The sequence below is a fragment of the Hordeum vulgare genome, chromosome 4H (genome assembly GCF_904849725.1).
Source record: "Hordeum vulgare subsp. vulgare chromosome 4H, MorexV3_pseudomolecules_assembly, whole genome shotgun sequence".
Lineage (NCBI taxonomy): Eukaryota > Viridiplantae > Streptophyta > Magnoliopsida > Poales > Poaceae > Hordeum > Hordeum vulgare.
Window position 1 is genome coordinate 79,263,900 of NC_058521.1, and position 15,546 is coordinate 79,279,445.

The window sequence follows — 15,546 nt, forward strand, 5'->3', positions numbered from 1 at the left end:
CTTCTCCCTCCCCCGGTGAAAAGGGAGCTCGAAGAGCTCCCGTCGGTGAAGATGGAGACGGAGGCAGAGGCGGTGCCGGAGCGATGTGCCGGGGCCGTCGTCGGACCAGAGGATTTCCTCCCTTCGGCGGAGGCGGATAGCCTTTTGCCCGTGCTGCTGGCACGGAGTGCACGAGAGGCGGAAGAGGACCAGCAGTGCCGCCGGAGGGAGGAGGTGATCGACACCGTGTGTTGGGGAACGTAGCAAAATTTCAAAATTTTCCTACGCCATACATGGATCTTCCTATGAAGAAACCAGCAACGAGAGAGGGGTGAGCGCATCTTCGTACCTTTGAAGGTTGCTAAGCGGTTCCTGGAACGCGGTTGATGGAGTTGTACTCGCTGCGATTCAGATCGTGGTGTGATTCCAATCTAGTGCTGGACTACGGCACCTCCGCGTTCAACACACGTGCAACCCAGTGACATCTCCCGCACGTTGAACCAGCAAAGAGGAGGGAGAGGTTGGGAAAGAACTCCGGCAGCACGACGGCGTGGTGGCGGTGGAGCTACGAGGTATCCCGGCAGGGCTTCCCCAAGCACCGTGGGAGAGAAGGGAGAGGAGAAGTAGGGCTGCGCCGAGAGGGAAAGAATTGCCTCCTCAAAATAGCCAAAAGCCTCACTATATATAGGGGAAAGGGGAGGGGCGCACCCTTTAGGGTTCCCACCCCCAAAGGGTGCGGCAGCCCTAGATGGGAGGTGCAAGGCGGCGACCATGGGAGGAGAGGGGGTGGCGCACCCCTAGGTGGGCCTTAGACCCACCAGCGTCTAGGGTTTCCCCTCCTTCCCCTCTTGTGCGCCTTAGGCTCGGTGTGGGGGGCGCACCAGCCCACCTAGGGGTTGGTTCCCTCTCACACTTGGCCCATGAAGCCTCCCGGGGCTGGTGGCCCCTCCCGGTGGCCCCCCGGAACCCTTCCGGTGGTCCCGGCACGTTGCCGGTGGTGCCCGAAACATTTTCCGCGTCCAAACCCATCCATCCTATATATCAATCTTTACCTCCGGACTATTCCGGGGCTCCTCGTGACGTCCGGGATCTCATTCGGGACTCCGAAAAACCTTCTATAAACTCGTACAACAATTCCCTATAACCCTAGCGTCATCGAACCTTAAGTGTGTAGACACTACGGGTTCGGGAGGTATGCAGACATGACCGAGACACCTCTCCGGCCAATAACCATCAGCGGGATCTGGATACCCATGATGGTTCCCACATGTTCCACGATGATCTCATCGGATGAACCACGATGTCAAGGATTCAATCAATCCCGTATACAATTCCCTTTGTCTATCGGTATAGAACTTGCCTGAGATTCGATCATCGGTATCCCTATGCCTTGTTCAATCTCGTTACCGACAAGTCTCTTTACTCGTTCCGTAGCACATCATCCCGTGACTAACTCCTTAGTCACATTGAGCTCATTGTGATGATGTTCTACCGAGTGGGCCCAGAGATACCTCTCCGTCACACGGAGTGACAAATCCCGATCTCGATTCGTACCAACCCAAGAGATACTTTCGGAGATACCTGTAGTGCCCCTTTATAGTCACCCAGTTACATTGTGACGTTTGATACACCCAAAGCGCTCCTACGCTATCCGGGAGTTGCACAATCTCATGGTCGAAGGAAAAGATACTTGACATTAGAAAATATTTAGCATACGAACAACACGATCTAGTGCTATGCTTAGGATTGGGTCTTGTCCATCACATCATTCTCCCAATGATGTGATCCCGTTATCAATGACATCCAATGTCCATGATCAGTAAACCATGATCATCTATTGATCAACGTGCTAGCCAACTAGAGGCTTGCTAGGGACACATTGTGATTTATTTATTCACACATGTATTATTATTTCCTGTTAATACAATTATAGCATGAACAATAGACGGTTATCATGAACAAGGAAATATGATAATAACCATTTTATTATTGCCTCTAGGGCATGATGATCCACAAGTGTAGGGGGTCTATCATAGTCCTTTCGATAAGTAAGAGTGTCGAACCCAACGAGGAGTAGAAGGAACTAACAAGTGGTTTTCAGCAAGGTATTCTCTGCAAGCACTGAAATTATCGGTAACAGATAGTTGTGCGATAACATGATTCGTAGCAAGTAGCAAGTAACAATAGTAACAAAGGTGCAGCAAAGTGGCCCAATCCCTTTTGTAGCAAGGGACAAGCCTGGACAAACTCCTATAGGAGGTGAAGTGCTCCCGAGGACACATGTGAATTTCTGTCAAGCTAGTTTTCGTCATGTTCATATGATTCGCGTTCGCTACTTTGATAGTTTGGTATGTGGGTGGACCGGTGCTTGGTGCTGCCCTTACTTGGAAAAACATCCCACTTATGATTAACCCCTATCGCAAGCATCCGCAACTATGAAAGAAGAATTAAGACAAAGTCTAACCATAGCATTAAACTAGTGGATCCAAATCAGCCCCTTACGAAGCAACGCATAAACTAGGGTTTAAGCTTCTGTCACTCTAGCAACCCATCATCTACTTACTACTTCCCAATGCCTTCCTCTAGGCCCAAATAATGGTGAAGTGTTATGTATTCGACGTTCACATAACACCACTAGAGGAAAAACAACATACAACGCATCAAAATATCGAACGAGTACCAAATTCACGTGACTACTTATAGCAAGACTTATCCCATATCCTCAGGAACAAAAGTGACTACTCACAAAGCATAATTATGTTCATGACCAGAGAGGTATTGAATAGCATTAGAGATCTGAATATATGATCTTCCATCGAGTAATCCAACTAGCATCAACTACAAAGAGTAATTAACACTACTAGCAACCTTACAAGTACCAATCGGAGTCGCGAGACGGAGAATGGTTACAAGAGATGAACTAGGGTTTGGAGATGAGATGGTGCTGATGAAGATGTTTCTGGTGATGAGTCCCCTTCGATGAGATGAGTGTTTGTGATGACGATGGAAACTATTTCCCCCTTCGGGAGGGAAGTTTCCCCGGCAGGATGCCCTTGCCGGAGTTCTAGATTGGTTCTGCTCAAGTTTCGCCTCGTGGCGGCGGCGATTCCTCCCGGAAGCCTCCTCCTGATTTTTTTCTGGAACGAAACCCTCCTTATAGCAAAAGATGGGAGCCGGAGGGGCAACAGGGGGCCCACAATCCACCTAGGCGCGGCAAGGGGGGTAGGCCGCGCCTGACAGGCTTGTGGCCTCCTGGTGGCTCCCCTGTGGTACTTTTTCCGCCCAGTATTTTTTATAAAATCCAAAATACTTCCGCGTTGATTTTCACGGCTTTTGGAGTTGCACAGAATAGCTATCTCAAACTTGCTCTTTTTTCACACCAGAATTCCAGCTGTCGGCATTCTCCCTCTTCATGTAAACCTTATAAAATAAGAGAGAAAATGCATAAGTATTGTACCGTGAAGTGTAATAACAGCTCATAAAGCGATAAATATCAACATAAAAGCATGATGCAAAATGGACGTATAACCTCCCCCAAGCTTAGACCTCGCTTGTCCTCAAGCGAAAGCCAAGATCAATAAATATGCCCACATGTTTAGAGATAGAGGTGTCGATAAAACAAAATACGGACATGCAGGCATCATGATCATAATTAGAACAACAATAGCGTCATATAAACTCTTATGCTAAAGTGACAATTCCTTCACAAAGTAAAGTATGGGTCAAGAACCTTATTGAGAATTAACAACCAATAGCCTTTAGTCATTGAAGCAATTGCAATTTATCGTAACATCGGAAAGAGTCAAATAAGAGCTTGTAAAGCAAATCCACATACTCAATCGTCCTTTCGTCTTCTACAATTGCTAAAACTCTCGTGGTACTCATAAGATCAAAGTTTCAGTTGGACACAGAGAAAGATAGGGGCTTATAGTTTCGCCTCCCGACTACTTACCTCAAGGGTAATGTCAACAATAATAATTCATGGATACTTACTTCCAAGTTGACATATGAATATAGATCTTTCCCTAGCATACGGCGTTAGCCAAGATAAAGGCGAAATAACGAATTGGTGTCGATCACCATGACTCTTTTAAGGACAAAAAGTAAAGGTACAAGATAGGACCTTCGCATAGGGAAACAGAGGTTGTCATGCACTTTTGAGGTTTGGATGTGTGATCTCTTAGTGTGGAGGAACGTCACTTTATATTGCCTCCTGTGATAAAGAACTTTATTATGCAGTCCGTCGCTTTTATGTCTTCCTCATCACAGGTTCGTACAAAGCTTATTTTCCATACACTAATAGATCATACATATTTAGGGAGCAATTTTTATTGCTTGCACCCATGACAACTTACTTGAGGGATCTTATTCAATCCATAGGTAGGTATGGTGGACTCTCAAGGCAAAACTGGGTTGAAGGTTTATGGATGCACAAGTAGTATCTCTACTTAGTGCGGAAGTTTTGGCTGATATGAGGTGGAAGCAAGCGTCACATGCTAAGGGATCTCTAGTCATATAACATTGTTCGGAACCAAGCAAACATAATTCATTATGTTGTCTTCCTTGTCCAACATCTACTTCTAAGCATGTAACTGTTTAATGAGTGTTCACAATCATAGATGGTGCCCAAGATGATATTTTTATATGTGAACCTCTCCTTCTTTAGTACTTCCTATTAATTGCAACAATGACCAGGGTCTACGTTAGTCCACCCACAACAAGTTTCAATCATCATTCTTTTTATATGTGAAGCCATCACTTCCCATAAGATCATTACATGATCTTTCATGCTTTTGTTCTCTTATTATTCTTTTCTTTAGATCATGGCATGAGGCAAGGACCTTCACTAAATGACTCTTTATTATATGACTCACAAGCTCGAATACATTGGGGGTAACACAAAGCAAAACTCAAGCCTAGAACACTAAGAACTTTATTCTACTAGAGAAAGATAAAACCAAAAAGGATCGAACTAAGAAAAAGGTAAAGGCAAAAGATGTGATAGTGATACGATACCGGAGCAACTCCCCAAGCTTGGCACAAGCCAAGAGGAGTGCCCATACCCGTGCTTAAATGTCTTCCTTCGAAGGTGACGGTGGTGGAGTTGTTGCAATCTGGGGTTGATTCTCCGTCTTCCAAGGCATAGGTGCTCCATCATGGAAAGATGATCGAGTCTCCGGAATCCTCAAATGTGCAGCCAACCGTATTGATTTAAATCTATACTCATACTCACAATTTTGGTTCTGCAGGTCGTAGATCTAGGCTTGGAGGTGATCAATTCTGTCATAGAGCCTGGAGAGGTGCTTCCCGATGTCATTGGCATCAATCTTGTGCTTGTTGGTGAACTCCGTGATCATCATGTGGTTGGCGTTGAGTCCGCGTTCCCCCATCCATTGGCACTTGAAGACTTGCTGCTCCATTGCTTCGAGCCTCGCCTCCACGCTTCCGGTCTTCTTGGGCTCCTCAACATCACGGATGTGCATCACCCCCTCATGCATCTCGATAGATTGAGGGTGTTGCAGCACGCCCGCGAGGTAGGGATTGATGACCTTCTCGAAGAACTTGTCCTTCAGAACTTTTGGGGATGCCATAGTGATCTAGATCTGTCTGCATAGTAGCTCGAAACGAAAACAGATGATATTTGCGCGATACGAGGGTCAGACCTTCCGGGAGAATATATAATGTTGTTTTCCCGGCCAAAAGGAGTACTCCCCAAGAAAACGGAGTCCGGGAGGCACACGACGTGCCCACAAGCTACCCAGGCGCGGCCAGGGGGTAGGCCGCGCCTAGCAGGCTTGTCGCCTCCTCGTGCGCTTTCCGGACTACTTTAAATTTTTCTATTTTTCTAAAAATTCGAAAACGGAGAAAAATTGCTACTGGAAAAGTTTTGGAGTCGGTTTACTTACCGAATCACATACCTCTTCGTTTTTGGAGTCTGAAACGGGCTAATAAATATCCCTTATGTACTCCTCCAGAGTTATGGTATTAATAATATTGCTTTCAACTTTATGGGAGTACCTGAGATATAATGCTTGATTGTTTGCCCATTCACCACTCTCGGAAAATTACCTTCAGTGTTGTTGATCTTGATGGCACCGGAACGATATACTTCCTCAACAATGTAAGGACCTTCCCATTTAGAGAGAAGCTTGCCTGCAAAAAAACTTAAACGAGAATTGTATAGCAAGACATAATCACCTACATTGAACTCACGTTTTTGTATCCTTTTATCATGCCACCTCTTAACCTTTTCTTTGAACAACTTGGCATTTTCATATGCCCGAGTTCTCCATTCATCAAGTGAGCTAATATAAAATAACCTGTTCTCACCAGCAAGATTGAAATCAAAGTTGAGCTCTTTGATTGCCCAATAAGCCTTATGCTCTAGCTCAAGAGGTAAATGACATGCTTTACCATAAACCATTTTGTACAAAGACATGCCCATGGGATTCTTATAAGCAGTTCTATAAGCCCACAGTGCATCATCAAGCTTCTTAGACCAATTTTTTCTAGACCTATTAACAGTCTTTTGCAGAATTAGTTTAATCTCTCTATTACTTATCTCTACTTGACCACTGGACTGAGGATGATAGGGAAATGCAATTCTATGGTTGACGTCATACTTAGCAAGCGTTATATGGAAAGCACAATGAATAAAATGTGAACTACCATCAGTCACTAGATATCTAGGGACTCCAAATCTAGGGAAAGTAACTTCTTTAAGCATCCTAATAGAGGTGTTATGATCATCACTACTAGTTGGGATAGCTTCTACCCACTTAGTAACGTAATCAACAGCAACTACAATATGAGTATACCCGTTGGACTTTGGAAAAGGTCCCATATAATCAAAACCCCAAACATCAAATGGTTCAATGACAAGTGAATAATGCATAGGCATCTCCTGACATTTATTGATATTACCTCTTCTTTGACATTCATCACAAGACAAGACAAACTTACGGGCATCCTTGAAGAGAGTAGGCCAATAGAAACCTGATTGCAATACCTTGTGTGCAGTTCTATCTCCCGCATGGTGTTCTCCGTAAGCCTCGGAGTGACACTTCTGTAGGATCTGTCTCTGTTCATGCTCAGGTACACAACGTCTAATAACACCATCTACTCCTTCCTTATAAAGGTGAGGATCATCCCTAATTAATGTCTCAAATCAAAGAAGAATTTCTTCTTTTGCTGGTTGATATGTCTCCATCGTATCTACTTTTCCAAACTCTTTTGCCCTTGTTTTGGACTCTAATCTGCATGATTTGAATGGAACTAACCCAGACTAACGTTGTTTTCAGCAGAATTGCCATGGTGTTGTTTTTGTGCAGAAATGAAAGTTCTCGGAACGTCCTCAAAATTTACGGAGAAGTTTTCTGGAAAATATGAAAAATACCTGCGCAAAGATCCACCGGAGGGGATGGGCCAGTGGGCCACAAGCCGTGTTGCCGCGGCCACCCCCCTAGCCGAGACAACCAAGCTAGTGGGGCCCATGTGGCTCTGCCGCCCCCAACTCTAGCTCTATAAATTCACTTTCGCCCAGAAAAAAATCAGAAGAGAAGATTTCGTCGCGTTTGTGATACGGGGGCGCCGCCACATCCTGTTCTTCATCTGGAGGACAGATCAGGAGTCCGTTTTGGGCTCCTTAGAGGGGAAATCGTCACCATCGTCATCATCAATCGTCTTCCCTCTCCAATTCCATGAAGCTCTTCATTGTTCGTGAGTAATCTATTCGTAGGCTCGCTGGGCGGTGATGAGTAGGATGAGATCTATCATGTAATCGAGTTAGTTTTGACGGGGATTGATCCCTAGTATCCACTATGTTCTGAGATTGATGTTGCTACTACTTTGCCATGCTTAATGCTTGTCACTAGGGCCCGAGTGCCATGATTTCAGATCTGAAATTATTATGTTGTCACCAATATATGTGTGTTTTAGATCCGATCTTGCAAGTTGTAGTTACCTACTATGTGTTATGACCCGGCAACCCCGGAGTGACAATAACCGGAACCACTCCCGGTGATGACCATAGTTTGAGGAGTTCATGTGTTCACCAAGTGCTAATACGTTGTTCCGGTCCTTTATTAAAAGGAGAACCTTAATATCCTGTAGTATCCTTTTGGACCCCGCTGCCACGGGAGGGATGGACAATAGATGGCATGCAAGTTCTTTTCCCTAAGCACGCATGACTACACACGGAATGCATGCCTACATCACATTGACGAACAGGAGCTAGCCACATATATCTCCGTGTTATAACTGTTGCATGATGAATATCATCCAAACGAATCACCGACGCATTGCCTACGAGTTTGTCCCACTATTGTTGTTACTAATGTTGTTGCTATTGTTACTTGCCACTGTTGTTACTTGCTACTGTTGCTACTTGCTACTATTGTCACTACTGATGTTCCTTGCCACTGCTGCTACTCATTACACTGCTACTACCTGCTACAATACTAGTTCCACGATGTTGACGGGGAAGAATATTTCCCGTCCACTGGCAACTTCTGGCGCCATTGATACCACAGTTAGGAATAGTCTGCCTTGTCACCAGATCGTTTCTGACACCGTTCTTATCATACTACTTTGCTGCTGATACTTTGCTTGCACATACTAATCTTTCAGGTGTGGTTGAATCTAACATATTCAGGTGCTAATACGCGAGAGTATCCTCTCACCTCTTGCCTGGCGAATCAACAAATTTGGGTCGAATACTCTACCCTCGAAAACTGCCGCGAACCCACGCGCTGGTGGGCCATTGCAAGACAATTGCTAATTGTTGAGCAACTGGGAGCAGTTTTGGCTCTGTTGTCGCGAAGGTAGCAAGCTAGGGACTCATCAACAACATTCTTCTAGTGTCGTTGCCGAGGACTGCCGTTAGCAGCATTTTTCTGGCGCCGTTGCCGGGGAGGTATTGCTATATTCTCTGAGTCACTTGGGATTTATATCTTCTGATCACTATGAAGAATCTAAAAGATCCAAAAACCAAAGTCTTGCCCTCAACTATGAGGGGAGGTAAGGAACTGCCATCTAGCTCTGCACTTGATTCACCTTCAGTTATGGGTAAGTTTGCGACATCACCTCCTCCTAGAAATCTTGATATGTCGCATGTGCTTGATGATGCTTATGATGCTACTATGCCTGATACTGCTAGAGATACTATGTTTGATGATACTATGCCTGATACTGCTAGAGATGCTATGCCTGATGATGCTAGAGATGTTATTTTGCCTGATGATGCTATGCTTGATACTGCTAGAGATACTACTTTGCCTCCTGTGCCACTAGGAGTATGCCTTGATGCTCATATTGCTGGAGTTACTGGCAATGCTCGTGATGCTTCTGAAACTGCCGATACTATTGAGATAGAACCTGATTTTGCTCCTGCTAGATCTAGCTCTCCTAGATATGAATTGCCTGATATACCTGAGGGTTACGTTATGGAGGGAGAGATAGCCGAGGATTTTCTTGCGTGTAAGGATGCCTATGACGCTGAGAAATTACTTCTCAAGTGGAAGGAAAAATCTCTGAAAGCTAGGATGAAATACGACCCGAAGTTTGCCACTTCACCCATCTTTATCACCGATAAGGATTATGAATTCTCTGTAGACCCTGAGATAATCTCTCTAGTCGAATCTGATCCTTTCCACGGTTATGAGTCTGAGACGGTCGTAGCCCATCTTACCAAACTACACGATATAGCTACCCTTTTCACTAGTGAGGAGAAGATCCACCACTACTATATCCTTAAGTTGTTTCCTTTCTCTCTAAAGCATGACGCTAAAGCCTGGTTCGCTTCTCTTGCTCCTGGATGTGTGAGTAGTCCCCAGGATATGGTCTATTACTTCTGTGTGAAATATCGCCCTGCCCATAAGAAGCAAACTGCCTTGCAGGAAATATACAACTTTGCTCAACTCAAAGAAGAGAGTCTCCCACAAGCTTGGGGGAGGCTCGTCCAGCTACAGAATGCTTTGCATGATCACCCTCTTAAGAAGAACGAGATACTAGATATCTTCTATAACGGACTTACCGATGCCTCTAAGGACCACCTAGATAGTTGTGCCGGTTGTGTTTTTCGGGAACGAACTGTAGAACAAGCTGAGACTCTACTGAATAACATCTTGATCAATGATAATGCTTGGACTATTCCCGAACCACCTCCTAAGCCAACCCCGAAGAAAAGAGGTATTCTATTCCTCAGACCCGAAGATATGAAAGAAGCCAAGAAATCTATGCAAGAGAAAGGCATTAGATCTGAAGATGTCAAAAATCTACCGCCCATCAAAGAGATCATTGGTCTCGATAACCCGATACAAGTAGTAGAGGTAAATTCTCTGCGTAGGTTTGATGAGAGTGATATTCCTTTTGACAAACCTGCTAGCCTATGCTTTGATGAATTTGACAACTTTGTTGCCAAACAACAGAGTTTCCATGATTATGTTAGCAGACGTTTGGAACAAAGTACTCGTATGCTTAGTCATTTAAGTGCTTGTGTAGATAGAAATGTCAATGATCTGAAGCTTCTGAGTAAACATGCCTCTATGATTACTACTCAGGTAGAACAAGTACTTAAAGTTCAGAATGAGTTGCTCAATGAATTAAATGACAACTCTGTCAAAGTCATTACTAGAGGAGGCAAAATGACTCAGGAACCTTTGTATCCTGAAGGTCATCCTAAGAGAATCGATCAAGATTCTCAAGGAATTAATGCAGATGCACCCAGTCATCCTAAGGAGAAGAAGAAGGATATAGAAACCTGCATGTTAGTTCACCAAGTCCTGTCACACCCGAAGAACCAAATGTTATTTCTGCGTCTGATGCAGAAACACAATCTGGTGATGAACATGAACCTAGTGACAATGTGGACAGTGATGTTCATAATGATGCTCAAACTAGCAATGATAAGGATGTGGAGATTGAACCTACGGTTAATCCTGATAACCCACAACCTAAGAGATACGATAAGAATGACTTCACTGCCAGGAAGCATGGTAAATAAAGGGAGCCATGGGTTCAGAGACCTATGCCCTTTCCGCCTAAGCCATCCAAGAAAAAGGATGATGAGGATTTTGAGCACTTTATTGAAATGATAAGACCCGTCTTTCTGTAGATGCGGTTAGTTGATATGCTCAAAATGTCTTCGTATGCCAAGTACATGAAAGATATCGTGACCAATAAACGGAAGATACCAGATCTTGAGATCTCCACCATGCTTGCCAATTACACTTTCAAGGGTGGAACTCCAAAGAAACTTGGTGATCCCGGAGTGCCCACTAAAGGAAATTACGTAAGAACTGCCTTATGTGACCTCGGAGCCGGAGTTAGTGTTATGCCTCTCTCTCTTTATCGTAGACTTGAACTGGATAAGTTGACACCCACTGAAATTTCTCTGCAAATGGCCGACAAATCAACTGCTTTCCCTGTTGGCATTTGCGAGGATGTGCGTGTTGTGGTTGCTAACACCACTATCTTAACACACTTTGTTATCTTGGATATTCCCGAGGACAATGCCATGGCTGTCATCCTCGGAAGACCCTTTTTAAACACTGCATGGGGCTGTTATAGATTGCAACAAAGGCAATGTCACTTTCCATGTCAACTGTAATGAGCATACCGTGCACTTTTCGAAGAAACGATATCAAGTACATTGCATCAATGCTATCGAAAAAACGTCATCGATTCTCATTGGGAGCTTTGAATACCCTATTCCTCGTGTCAAGATGAAGTATGATTTTCTTGTTCGGGAGATTCATATCCCCATTGAGGCGACTTAGTGGCTATTCGAAAATTCTCCGTTCTCTCTTGCGATTCGAGAAAGTTTTGTCATAAGGATTTGATCAACCCCATTGACGGATTTTTTTTCGATGACCATGAAATGGATGAATCAAAGAGTCACATGCCTCTGTTTTAAGCTTTCACTTTGTTTTGCTTAGAAGAAAAATGATAGATTCAGTTTAGTTTTCCCTGTTTTCTGTTTTAGCGTCCCGGAGAAAAATACCTCGAAAATAAAAGTTCTCCGATGGTCCTGAAACTCTAGTATGATTTTTTTTGGAATATCTGAAAAATACTGGGACAAAGAGCTGGCCTGGGGGCCACCCCAGTGGGCCACAAGCCCTGTCACCGCGGCCACCCCCCTGGCCGCGGCAAGCGAGCTTGTGGGGCCCACAGGGCCCCCTCCACTCATTCCAGCTCCCATCCTCTTCTTCTTCCTCCAGAAAAAATTGTTTCGCAGCTCAAACCCGTGTTCTTGATCATTTGGCTGTGATTTTCGATCTCCTTGCTCAAAGCACCATTCTCTGAACCGTTTTGGGGAAATTACTCCTTGGTAAGTGACTCCTCCATTGGTCCGATTAGTTTTGCTCTAGTGCTTTATCCTTCGTGTATTCTTGCTACCTTGGTGACCCTGTTCTTGAGCTTGAAATGTTGATTTTAGCTGGTCCCAAGTAGTTTTAGCGTGTGATACGGTCTCTAGGCACTAGTAGGAGGAGTTGCTACGAGTTGGGTTAATCTTTATTCACTTTTCTTTCGAAGTCTCTAAAAATTTCAGAATTTTTCAGAGCTAGAAAAGGAAAAAGATGAGGAGGTTCTTGAGAGGGTCTTCAAGCCGTAACCCCAAGGAGGATGAGAAGAACCACCCCAAGTACGTGGTTCCTCGAGTCACAGAAGTTCGAGCGTGCGAGTGGCCTAGTGATGAATTTTTACGCGCCGCCGGGCTTTTTGAAGACTTTTATTACTTGGTGGAGAACGCAGGTTTTACCGCGTTCGTTGAAGATAAGTGCTCACAATACCTCCTCCTCACCAATATTTTAATTCAAAGCTTCAACTTTTATCCGAGGAAGAATCCTCCCATGGTTTATTTCATGTTGTACGATATCCCCCTGGTGCATGACACTACAGGATTTTTGCAATGCATGCAAATTACCTTATGTTGGGGATATTCATGATCCTCGTCCACGGGACTTGGAGGACTTCATATGTACTATTGCTGTTGGGGAGGAGAGAGGAGTGTCTCGTGCTAGAATTGCTAGCATACATTTTCCTGTGCTTCGGTACTTCTCGTTATTTGTGGGAAAGTGTTTGATTGGCCGCGGGGAGGCTGGATCACTTAGCTCTCGAGACCTTGCGGTTTTGCGCGAAGGCCTTTATAGCACTAAGACTTATAGCCTAGGTGCTATAGTAGCTCAGCGGTTGAACACAAACCGTTCCAAAGGTGTCGTCTATGGAGGTATCTATGCTACTCGTCTTGCTAGACACTTTGAGATACCCATTAGACTTCGCGAGGAAGAAGAGATGCTTCTTCCTGAGAAATATCTGGATTATGACAGCATGGTTCTCCATGATTTTCTGGATAGAGATGCTAGTAGACGGATGATTTATAACCTGGTATTTAGTCAGGGTACTCGAGAGACTATTACTTTGCATGCTCCTTCTTTGTTCGATTTTCATGCAGGCAGGTACACTATTATGCCCTCGGACATCTACGCATATTGGGGCTTATTCCAACCACAGGTGCCCGTGCCCGAGCCGCCAGTCGAGTACCAGACGCCAGTTTATTAGTGGGAGCCACAGGAGCTCACACAACAGTGGCATCCACAGTCTGCTCCAGAGTATCCCGGAGCTGGTTGTTTCCCTCCTTGGGAGTAGACCAAGCCAGGCCAAAAGCCTAAGCTTGGGGGAGTATGTGTTCGCACCAACTTTACATTCATGCTTATGCTTTCACTTTGTTAGTCGGTGTTTACACTTTGTCACTGTATTATCCATGCTAGTTTATTTCCGTTTTCTTGTTTTCTTGTTTTCTTGTTTTGTGTCCTTTTGAGAAAACCCAAAAAGATTTTCCTTTCTTCTTTTTCTTGTTGGGAGCTTTCTCGTGTAAATAGTTTTCTTTTTTTTTCTTTGGGTCAAGGTAGAAGATATTGATTAAAATGTTTAGTGGCTCTTGCCTGGTTAGCTTTCAAAGAGCCATATTACTTTGGCTTCTCCTTTGTGTTTGCCTGCAGATTCAGCTTACTCCAATGCACGAGCACTCTTATTATTGTTCACATCGTTCGATCGTGCAAGTGAAAGGCAATAATGATGATATATGATGAAGTGTCTGAGACTGGAAAAGCTGGTATGAACTCTATCTATTTTGTTTTTTAAATATGACTAGCTTGTCGTCCCACATTCATCTTTGTTGTGAGAGAACCATGTTTGCAATGACAACTTAGAGATCATAGTTTCTGATGCCATGCTTATTTACCTAGGAGCTTATAATGGTTTGTCTTGAATGCCAACATAGATTTTGAAATGACTATGATGTAGTATGATAGGATGGTATTCTCCTTTGAATGATTCAAGTGGCTTGACTTGGCGCATGTTCATGCCTGTAATTGAAACAAAATCAACATAGCCTCTACGATGTTCGTGTTCATAGTGATTTATATCCTGTTCATGCTTGCACTCCATGTTAGTCAAACTCGTTGCATCTTGATGACTGTTGTCGCTCTCTAGTTGGTCGCTTCCCAGTCTTTTGCTAGCCTTCACTTGTGCTAAGCGGAATACTGCTTGTGCATCCACTTCCATAAACCCAAAAGTTTTTCCATGAGAGTCCAACATACCTACCTATTTGCGGTATTTACCTGCCGTTCCAAGTAAATTTGCATGTGCCATTCTCTAAAACCTTCAAGAAATAATTTGTTTTGCATGTCCGAACCGCTCATGTGGTGACAGGGGGCTATTGATATCTTCCTTGTTAGGCGTGTTATCCTCGACATGTGTTTATTCACTGTCATTCACGAGATAGGGGCTGGTAATTGGAATGCCCAGTTCCACGCTTAAATCGAAAACATAACTATAAAACAAGACTCCCCCCGGATTGATGTTAGTATGGACGGTACCCGAAGATTCGGCTAGCCGTGGAGTGTGATTGATTGGTGGTGGGGGAGTTAAAACTTTAATTTTCTGTTTGGGAACCGCCTATAGCATGAGTAGCGTGGAAGATATCGAGAACTCTTGGTCATTGCGTTGACAATGAAAGCATGCCACCCAAAATTATTATCTCTGTTTTCAAAGCTTGAGTTCTGGCACCTCTGCAAATCAATGCTTCCCTCTGCGAAGGGCCTGTCTATTTATTTTCCTGTTGAGTCGTCCTCTTCTTTTATAAGCACCAATTAGAGAGCACCTGTGTCATTTTTATGCTTTGCTTTTGATTGATATTGAGTATGACTATGAATGGAACTTTGTTGCTATGAATTACAATGTTTAGTCAGCCCTTGATCTTTGAACGTGCTCTGCATTTATGTTTTGCGGTCTCAAAAAGAGCTAGTGAGATACCACCTATTCATATTGTTTCATGCCTGTTTTGATTGAATTGTTGGTATCTGAAACTCATTATTATTTGCTCGCTAGCTGATTATGCCATTGATATTAGTTTACCGTGAGACCTTTGTGTCACTTGCTTATGGGGTTAACTTGTGATCTTGCTGAAATTCTGGTTACGAGTTAGGCATAGCTACAACAACAAGATCAAACAGAGTTTGTCAAAAATTTTCTTTCTCTTTCAGTTTGTCAACTGAGTTGCTTGAG